The sequence below is a fragment of the Cervus canadensis genome, chromosome 11 (genome assembly GCF_019320065.1).
Source record: "Cervus canadensis isolate Bull #8, Minnesota chromosome 11, ASM1932006v1, whole genome shotgun sequence".
Classification (NCBI taxonomy): Eukaryota; Metazoa; Chordata; class Mammalia; order Artiodactyla; family Cervidae; genus Cervus; species Cervus canadensis.
In genome coordinates, this window is record NC_057396.1 from 4,156,674 (window position 1) to 4,168,223 (window position 11,550).

Here is an 11,550-nt window from a genome sequence, read left to right on the forward strand (position 1 = left end):
AGTTGCTTGGTATATGGGCATGTGAGCTTGTGTCCATGCTGGGTTGCTCAGTTGTGTCCGATGGGGAAACTGGGTTTTCAAGAATGCATCCTAAGGTTAAAGGAAGCTTATAATTGCTAAATAAGGGTGGACTCTGCATTTACATTTTAAGTTTTGCTCAGTAAATTTGGGAGGAGATCAGAGATGTTTGAAATTTTAATTTTACCCAGAAGAGTCACCATAAAATGGTGCAGTTGCAAAAGAAATCTATTGAGTTTCCTGAGCTGCTGGGAAGTTTAAGCAATAGAAACTGTAATTCTTAAACCACTTGACTTGTTGCTGATAGAATTGGTCTATTACCATAAATGTAAGATTACAGTAAATACATTTTTCCATAAGGTCACTTGTTTACTCTGTTTGGCCTTGTTTATTAAATTCTTAAGTGACTGTCTTCTGATATTGCCCTTTGTGCTTCCTCTGTTCACATTCTCTTAGACTGAGGTAAAAGTTTATAAACTTATGTCCATAGTTTAAAAATGTGTATGTAAGGCAAATATATGTAAAGTTTGATTGAATACTTGATGGAAATTTCCTGATTTTAACTCTTAAAATTCACATTTCAACTAAGTAAATATACTAATTTGCAGAAAATAAAGGGTATTTTCCTAAAGCAAACTTCTCTGAGGTACAAAAATTAGAAGTAATGAACATGAACAAACGAAATCAATCTTTGATTTAAAACTTCTTGTTCAGGAAGGTGATGGGCTAAGAATTCTGATGCCATAGTGAAAGAGTTGCTACCTCACTCTTGGTTCTTAGGAGGACTAAATGAACTCATACAGATAATTATTTGGAACAGTGTCTGATACATGATAAGTGCACAATAAATGTTTGCAGTTTTTTTTGGATTATTACTTAAAAAAAAAAAAACAAACCAGGGATATTCAGTGAAGATATGTGTTGTGTGCCTAACAATTGAAGTTATTCTTCTTGGTTGGAATTTAGTTTCCCCTTTGTCTCTCTTATTCTTCTTGCTCTTCCTGCCTCTCTTTGTTTTTGTTGTTTAGTTGCTAAGTCATGTCCGACGCTTTCGAGACCTCATGGACTTTAGCCCTCTAGGCTCCTCTGTCCATGGGATTCTCCAGGCAAGAATTCTGGAGTGGGTCGCCATTCCCTTCTCCAGGGCATCTTCCTGACCCAGGGATGGAACCTGTATCTCTTTCATTGGCAGGGTGATTCTTTACCACTGAGCCACCTGGGAAGCCCCCTGCCTTTCTTTACTGGTTTGGGGGCCTCAAAATGACTGTCAGAGTTCCTTAGCCAGCATTTTGTATCCCTGTTGAGCAGCCTAAACAAAATAACGTGCTATGCTTTTGCTGATACTGTTTTCCTCTTCTAATCAAATTCTACCCCTCCTTCAGACTCTAACCCCTTGAGCTTTTCCTGGATCCATCTAGAGTACATTGAAGTTAATTGAATTAATCCAATGTGCATAGTCTCTACTATGCATTTGTTGTTTTGTGTACATGTGTTTTATGTATTTTTGTATTTTCTCTTAAGTAATATTTTAGGTTTCTCAGTGGCTTACATTTCACTTAGGCAATATTCCCATCTCCTTTCTTTGTAAGGTTGGACACATGGCAGAGTCTCCTAAGGAAATACTTGATGAGTAGAATCACCTTATCTCATTCAAATGGTTGTTTTGATATCATGTGGTTATAACCTTTGATACCAGGGAAAAACTTTTATTTAATAATCCATTCTAAGATCCAAATTATACTCTTTTTATCAGAAAATTTCTCCTGGAAATGATCCTAATTCACTCCTTTTGTAGTTGATGTTATCATCTGGATGAAATGCAAGGAGGAAATGTGATAATGATCATAGTTAATTATTTTGACTTTAAAAAAGTTATTTCTTTCTTTGAGTTCTTTTCTTAAAAGAAATTTTTCTTAGAGTATCAGTGATTTACAATGTGTTAGTTTCAGGTGTATAGCAAAGTGAATCAGTTCTACATATACATGTATCCACTCGTTTTTAGATTCTTTTCCCAAATAGGGCAATAGAATATTTCTCAGCCATAAAAAAGAATGCAATAATGCCATTTGCAACAACATGTATGGACCTTGAGTTATTTTTTTAAGGAATTTATATTTTTTGTTCAAAGAGTTTTAAGACTTTGATGTCTGTGATTGAAAAAGCTGTATCCCATTCTTTCTAATTTTTATTCCCTTGGTAGAATAATTCAAAGTGGGACCTATATAACAACTGTGTCAGAATCACTTGGTTTGTTTAAACTGAAGAGTTCAGTGCCCCATTCTAGAACTGCTGAATCAGAAGGTCTTATTGTGAAGCCAGGAGCCTGCTTTTGGCATGCTGCCAGGTAACTCTTAGCTATTTAAGAGCTGATAATTATTTTATTTAGTTTTCAAATATGTGATAAAGTGAATCTCTGTTTTGCTTTCCTTGTTAAACTTCTCATTATGTAATTTTAAAGCTATTCAGTTAGGGTGTTTTGTGGCTTAAGACACCTTTTTGTGAGGGCTGGAACCTTCTCTCTCCACTCTGTACACAGACACACAACCTTACCTTCTGATAACCTCCTAGTAGTACCATAGTCCTAAGCACTAGTGAAACTTACACTGTTATTACAAGTTTGTCTATATCTGACGCCCTCCACTTCCACCAGATTGTAAGTTTCTTAAGCATGAGTGTGCACAGTATATAATAGGCTTGTTATACAATAAATGTTTCTTGTTATGAATACCAAATAAATTTTATATTGCTATTTAACTGCTTCATATCTATTAAACATATATTCTCAACATGGGAAAACACCTAAGCATAGGTTTACTTATATTTCCTTTGTATCCTTTACACTTCTGTGTACATAGTGAGAGGTGAATGTGAGTAAACCACTTCACTTTACTCACAATATGAGTAAATAAGAATTCACACTTTTTAAAATAATTTAATATAAAACTGAGCAAATTTAATTTATATATTGAAGCAAAACAGGAAGAAAAAAAAACAACAAGTCTTCACTTAGTCATTTCTGGAAGAGTAGCTGTTTACAAACATGGTTTCCATAGCTGAGTAAGCTTTTGCAGTGACCAATAATCTCTCATAACCAGCTGAGCTATTGTCTCCTGATGCATTCTTATTTCGAGCAAGAGCATGAGGTTGGTAAAATTATCCAAAATATCACATCCTAGATCATTCTAGATACATCCAAGAAGCTTGGTTTTCAAAATAGGAATGGGTAACTAGTAAATCTAAGTGGAAACTTTCTTAGTTTTAGGCAGATGATTTCTTTTTCTCTAATTAAAAGCACGTTTAGATGGATATTGTTTTGGGATATATGACTCTCTTAAAACAAGTTTCCTGTTTCTGTTTCATCTCTGAGTACCCAAAAGACAGAACTTTACTCCAGTTCTGTCTGGGAATAAGTAACTAATGCAGTTTGTTCAACAGTGTACAAAAATCAATGAAAAGAAATAAATCTTAGACTGAAAATAATGTTTTAGAGGTGTTGTACTTAGGCTTGTGAATTAACAAGCTATCCTATTCTTACAGGGTGAAGCCCGAGTGATCACCCTCAGACCAGCTTAATGTGATATTTTGTTTGCACCCCGCTTTCTCTATATCCAGGTTCTGTCTGTTGTCATATTCAGTTCATAAAACTGTCTCATAGCAACTTCATGGCACCCTTCCTCCTACTTAATGGAAAGAAGGGAGCTAATATTTTGAGATCTTGTTATGTGCTTAGCACTCTAAAAATGTTATCTCACTTAATCCTTAAAATTATTGAGGTGGATTTTATAATCCTCAGTTGACAAATTTAGACTCAAAAAGTCACACAGATGATAACTGAGTTAACTAATGCTTAATACCAAGATTTTTATTTTCAGGTCTGGTATTCTCATGACTGTTTGAGAAACTAGTACTATGTAGTAAATGGTCAGTGAACTTTGCTGAATGAATGAATGAATTCCATGGATGACTAATGAATATCACCTCGAATCTCTCTAATGCTTCTTTTTTCCCTCCTCTCCCCCACTTTCACGGCCTCTCTCTGGCTCTCTTTCTTTCTTTTCCCCATGGTAAACATTTATTTGAATGGATTTGGGGGTGACATGACCCACCCTCTTCCATGAGTAGAAGTCACCTCCAAAATATGTCCTTGACACAAAGCCCTCCATCCCTTGTTGGCCTTTTTCTGGAAAACAAAGCTCATTAATTTGTGAGGCGGCCTGTTTCATTCTTGTGTGGTCCTTATTGGAAAGACTTTCCTTATACTGAGATAAAATCTGATTCTAAGTGGAAAAATAGCATGGCATTATGGGGAAAGCATAGGTCTTGGGTCAGAAAATTGGAATTTGGACCCCAATATTTTCACTTTAGGCAAGTGCCAGCTTCTCTGGACCTGCTGCCTCACCTAAAAAATGGTGGTAGTTGGCAGTGCCTGCATTGCCTAACTCTCAGGGTCATTATGAGAACCACATTCTCTGGTTCAGAGAACATGGGACCATTCTTTCCAAAGAACGGAAGTGAAGCGGAAGTGTTAGTCGCTGAGTTGTGTCCAACTCTTTGTGACTCCACAGACTGTAGCCCACCAGGCTCCTCTGTCCATGGAATTCTCCAGGCAAGAATACTGGAGTGGGTAGTCATTCCCTTCTTCAGGGGATCTTTCCAACCCAGGGATTGAACCTAGGTCTCCCTTCTGCATTGCAATGAATTCTTTACCATCTGAGCTACCGGAGAAGCCCTGATAAAAAGTTAGTTGCTTATATTTCACCCTTAGGGACTTCATAAAATAATTCTACTTATTGTTAATGAAAGCAATGACGTGTTTCACTACATCTTCCTTTCTTTAGACTAAAGAGCTCTATTTCCTTACACATTTTCAAAGATACAAGATGAACAGGTTTTATATAAAAAATCCTCCTGGTTACCTCCTGTTGAATTTTCTCTATTACATCAAATGCTTCCTCGAAGGGTGCCCCAGAACTGGAGGCCACACTGCAGAATCATCCTTACTAGCATAGAATGCAGTGTAGTAACAGTCCTTGGCTTGGATATGCTGCTTTGATAATGCAACCTCAAATTACACATGTGTTTTCACCCATTACATTTCACAGCTAAGCTATGTTGAGTTTGTGTTTGAGTAAGAGTCAAGTTTTATATTAGATGCTGTCAATTTAAGTCTTTCGGGTCTTGCATTCATGTGACTGTGTTTTTTAACCCAAGTGTAGACCACTACATCTATTTATTTTTATTTAATTCATCATGGCTTTAGTCCATTATTACAGTCATTGTAACTTTTTTGACTTCTTACTTTTACCTACTAATGTATAGCTACCTCTCCAAGTTTTATGACATCTACAAAAAAATGATAAACTAGTCCTTTCTGGTCTTAGCGACATTGTTGGAAAAAAAGTTCAATAAGGTAAGCTTGAGAAGAAACTTGTGTCTTTTCACTAAAGATTTCCCTCTAATTTTAGTTACTGAACAGTTTATTGCAGTTATCTGTGCTAGAACTGCTTCTCCCTTGTAGACCATTCCTTGGTCTTCTTAGTGTATCTAAAGCTTGTCAACTTCAAATTGGCAGTTCCCAAGAGTCATTTGCCAGCGACTGAACAACAAGAAGGGCATTTGCCATCTGCCTCTGTTGAGATTGGACCTAGTGGTGCTGCAGCTATTGACCTTCAACACCCCTTGAGGGAATTCAGGGTGCAGTGAGGCACCCTCGGCCCCAGGGAAGCTGGTGGGACAGTTCTTTAGATAGTTAGGTATTTTCAGGAATTGATTTCATGATTCCAACTCTTGCATCTCTTCATATCTAGAAAAATCACTAAATCCCTTCATGGTGACATTCGCTCCTTCTGACTAGCAGAAAACCTTTTGTAAAATAAGTGCTTGATTGCACTGAACTCCCCCTTCACCAAAATCTTATGTATTGACCTTCCCCACTGCCTCTTTGGAGCAGGCTCTCAGAGCTGTCTGAGGTGCTGCCTCCTGGGCTGCAGTCCTCATTTTGCCCCAAGTAAAACTTAACTCACAACTCTCAAGGTGTGCATCTTTTTTACTTGACAGGCTTAACATCAGTTCAGTTCAGTCGCTCAGTCGTGTCTGACTCTTTGCGACCCCATGAACCACAACACGCCAGCCTTCCCTGTCCATCACCAACTCCCAGAGTCCACCCAAACCCACGTCCATTGAGTCGGTGATGCCATCCAACCATCTCACCCTCGATCTTTCCTTTCTCCTCCTGCCTTCAATCTTTCCCAGCATCAGGGTCTTTTCCAATGAGTCAGCTCTTTGCATCAGGTGGCCAAAGTTTTAGAGTTTCAGCTTCAACATCAGTCCTTCCAACGAACACCCAGGACTGATCTCCTTTAGGATGGACTGATTGGATCTCCTTGCAGTCCAAGGGACTCTCAAGAGTCTTCTCCAATACCACACTTCGGCGCTCAGCTTTCTTCACAGCCCAACTGTCACATCCATACATGACCACTGGAAAAACCATAGCCTTGACTAGATGGACCTTTGTTGGCAAAGTAATGTCTCTGCTTTTTAATATGCTGTCTAGGTTGGTCACAAGTTTCCTTCCAAGGAGTAAGCGTCTTTTAATTTCATTGCTGCAATCACCATCTGCAGTGATTTTGAAGCCCAGAAAAATAAAATCAGCCACTGTTTCCACTGTTTCCCCACCTATTTGCCATGAAGTGATGGGACCAGATGCCATGATCTTAGTTTTCTGGATGTTGAGCTTTAAGCCAGCTTTTTCACTCTCCTCTTAACATAGTGCCTGGCAAATAGAAGCTGCTCTAAGAGTTTATAACTGAAGAATTAACAAGTGAATGAATTAACATATTAGGCAGTATGCTTTGAGTTAGGTTATTCAACTAGATATCTACCCATCTAACCTAGCCAACATCCAACTTACATTTTCCTTTTTTTAAATTCACAGATGTACTAAGACAGAGTTTTGTCAGATAGACTCTCAATCAATAGAAATCTTTCCTTGATCTACTGATTTAATAACCCTATTTTAGAAGGAAATTAGGTCTGCTGACAAGATTTGATTTTGGTGAACCTATCCATACTTCCCAGAACAGGGAAGCCTGGCATGCTGCAGTTCATTGGGTTGCAAAGAGTTGGACAGGATTGAGCGACTGAACAACAACAATCCACACCAATTTGTAGTTAACACCTATTTCTTCTTAAGTGTCCACATAGTTTCTGTTCACTTACTTCCTCCAGACTTTGCTTCATTGTCTCCTTACCTAATTACCATCCATTGTGGGATGTACATCTGGGCAAGTACGTGCTCCTCCATCACCTTCCTCTCCCTTCCCTGCTCCCCATTTTTCTACTTTCTCTGCTCAATCATTTCAAGGCACACAGTTTTCCTTAAGTGCATTATTGTGAATAGATTCCTCTTTGTCTTGAGTTCTATTTATCCCGCTCTTTTCCTACTTGGATTCTTCTCTTCTTTAGATTGAAGTTGTATAAAAGTAAATTTATAACTGTGTTGAATAAAATGTTGTATCTCAAGATTGCATTTTTAAAAACAAATCTGAAAGGAACACATTCTATCTCTACCTAAACACAACTAAAATTCATGCAACCGGTACAAGTACATTTAAAAAAAATCTACTGACAGATGAGTGTGTCAGCGGTGTTCAGATGGAGAGGAATTATTGCAACTTGGGTGATCAACAAAGATCAAAATAGAAACCGTCTGAATAATCATGATGTGTGGTATTTAATAAGGCTAGTTCTAATTTCTTCAGAAGACTAAAATGTTCCATTACGTCATTGTGAATTCTGTTTTACTTACCATCATAATTTACCTCTTGAATCATAGTTTAGATTTTGTCATAAGGACAGGTTTGGCTTAGGTTGGTTTCCTGGGAATAGAGTTAAATGAGGCCATTGACGTGTATTTATGTTTACCTTAAGGAAATAGCCTCTTGTTTGCTGAAAGCATATACACAATCCTCTGCTATTTCCTGTATTTTGATAACAAGTAGTATTTTCTGGGGTGGAAAATATGTGTTATTCTCTTAAAGGTTTATTGTAATCTTAATCTGAAATTAATTAGTAGCTACATTTCTTTATATTTATTCACATATTTTGCTAATCCTTTTAACTGCCAGGTCCAAGGGTATTATTTTGCTCCACATGCCAGCTTTTCCAAAAGTTTATCCATAATGCTACTATCTTTATGTTTGAGTTATTTTGAAGGCTTCTTTTTATTTTTTACTTAAGAATTGTATGATTTTATACTTAGAATGTTGGTTTACCCCATTTGGTAGTTATCATGTAACAAGATATAATCTCTAAGCTTTCAATTAGTAGAAAAAATATACAAGTCAGAAAGCCTAGGAAGGAATGTAAAAGAAGTCTTAAAATGCCGTCCCTTAAGTACTGTCTCAATCAGGAGCTAAATTACCATGGAATGTAAGGATTGTGTCTATTTCTTGTTCAGTCACACAGTCGTGTCTGACTCTTTGTGACCCCATGGACTGCAGCATGCCAGGTTTCCCTGTCCATTACCATCTCCTGGAGCTTGCTCAAACTCATGTCCATTGAGTCAGTGATGCCATCCAACCATTTCATCCTCTGTCATGCCCTTCTCCTCCTGCCTTCAATCTTTCCCAGCATCAGGGTCTTTTCAAATGAGTTAGCTCTTCACATCAGGTGGCCAAAGTATTGGAGTTTCAGCTTCAACATCAGTCCTTCCAATGAACACCCAGGACTGATCTCCTTTAGGATGGACTGGTTGGATCTCCTTGCAGTCCAAGGGACTCTCAAGAGTCTTCTCCAACACCACAATTCAAAACATAAATTCTTCAGCACTCAGCATTCTTTATAGTCCAACTAGCTCAGTTGGTAAAGAATCTGCCTGCAATGCAGGAGACCTGTGTTTGATCTCTGGGTTGGGAAGATCCCATTGAGAAGGGAAAGACTACCCACTCCAGTATTCTGGCCTGGAGAATTCCATGGACTGTATAGTCCATGGGGTTGCAAAAAGTTGGACACGACTGAGTGCATTTCACTTTCACTTTCTCACATCCATACATGACTACTGGAAAATCCATAGCTTTGACTAGGCAGATCTTTGTTGGCAAAGTAATGTCTCTGCTTTTTAATATGCTGTCTAGATTGGTCATAGCTTTTCTTCCAAGGAGCAAATGTCTTTTAACTTCATGTCTGCAATCACCATCTGCACTGATTTTGGAGCCCCGCAAAATAAAGTCTCTCACTGTTTCCATTGTTTCCCCATCTATTTGCCGTGTAGTGATGGCACTAGATGCTATGATCTAAGTTTTCTGAATGTTGAGTTTTAAGCCAACCTTTTCACTCTCCTCTTTCACTTCCATCAAGAGGCTCTTTAGTTCCTCTTTGCTTTCTGCCATAAAGGTGGTATCATCTGCATATCTGAGGTTATTGATATTTCTCCTGGCAATCTTGATTCTAGCTCGTGCTTCATCCAGTCCAGCATTTCTCATGATGTACTCTGTATATAAGTTAAATAAGCAGGGTGACAATATACAGCCTTGACGTACTCCTTTCCCAATTTGGAACCAGTCTGTTGTTCCATGTCCAGTTTGAGCCACAGTCAGCTCCTGGTCTTCTTTTCCCTGACTGTATAGAGCTTCTCCATCTTTGGCTGCAAAGAATTAATCAGTTTGATTTCACTATTGACCATCTGGTGATGTCCATGTGTAGAGTCCTTCCTTGTGTTGTTGGAAGAGGGTGTTTGCATTCTCCTGGCAAAACTCCGGTAGCCTTTTCCCTGCTTCATTTTGTACTCCGAGGCCAAATTTGCCTGTTACTCCACGTGTCTCTTGACTTCCTACTTTTGCATTCCAGTTCCCTATGGTGAAAAGGACATCTTTTTTGGGTATTAGTTCTAGAAGTTCTTGTAGGTCTTCATAGAACCGCTGAACTTTAGCTTCTTTGGCATTAGTGGTTGGGGCCTAGACTTGGATTACTGTGATACTGAATGGTTTGCCTTGGGAATGAACAGAGATCATTCTGTCATTTTTGAGATTGCATGTGGGTGCACAGATTGCATTTTCGACTCTTTTGTCAATTATGAAGGCTACTCCATTTTTTCTAAGGGATTCTTGCCAACAGTAGTAGATAGAATGGTCATCTGAATTAAATTTGCCAATTCTAGTCCATTTTAGTTTCCTGATTCCTAAAATGTTGATTTTCACTCTTGCCATCTCCTGTTTGAGCACTTTCAATTTACCTTGATTTATGGACCTATGCAATATTGTTCTCTATAGCATCAGACTTTACTTCCATCACCAGTTACATCCACAACTGGGTGTTGTTTTGCTTTGGTTCCATCTCTTCATTCTTTCTGGAGTTATTTCTCCACTCTTCTCCAGTAGCATATTGGCATCTACTGACCTGGGGAGTTCATCTTTCAGTGTCCTATCTTTTTGCCTTTTCATACTGTTCATGGGGTTCTCAAGGCAAGAATACTGAAGTGGTTTGCCATTCCCTTCTCCAGTCAAAAGTTTATTTAATATATGCAAACTTTTATAAATATATAAGAAAAAGGCAAACACCCTAATTTATAAATATGCAAAGGATTTACACTAACAATTTACAAAATAAAAATACAAGTAGCCCATTAACTTAAAGATGCCTCACTAATATAAAAGACTGTGGAGGGAAATTGGCCAAAACGATGGAGTAGAAAGACCCTGATTTCAAATTCTTGCTAGGCCTACCAAAATCACAACCATTTGCAAAAAAAAAAAAAAAAAAAAAAAAAATCAACAAAAAAGACTGGAACCTACTGGAAAATATCTACAACTAAAGATACAAGGAAGGAACCATAATGAGATAGAAAGAAAGGGCAGACTTTTGATACAGTCAAGTCCCATAACCCTGGGTGGATTAACAATAAATAGGAGAATAATTACAAGAGGTTCTCCTAAAGGAGTGAGTTGTCTGATTCCCAACTCATGCTCCACAGCCCAGGGGCATTGGCTTTGAAGGGGTTTACTTTCAGGAGCCAAGAGGGCTGGGGCAATAGAAACTTTGCTTTTAAAGGGCTCATACAATATCTCACACACTCTAGGATCTAGGGCAGAAGCAGTAATTTGATAGAAGCCCAAGTCAGACCTACCTGCTGACTTTGGAAATCTCTTGGAGAGGCAGGAGGCAACTGGAGCTCAAACTGGGGACACAGACACTAGTCTACCACCAGGGGGCAGGCACCAGCCTCAGAATTGCCCTGGTCTCCAGCCCTGTCCTTCTGGAAGCCTGCTCCTTGGGACCAGACTCACCTATAAGAGCACAAAGACAAGCCACAAGAAAACCTCACTCTGTAGCCTGCAAACCTAGACCACACACTGGCAAGCCAAATCCTGCCTGGGACTAGCTAGGCCCTGGCCCCACCTACTAGCAGGCCAACACAAGCTTTGGGACAATTCAGACGCTGCATCCAACCTGGTCAGGAACTAGCCCCAACCACCAGTGATCTAACACCAGCTCTGGGACTCCTGCACTCTGCAACCAGACTTCAGAACATAACTC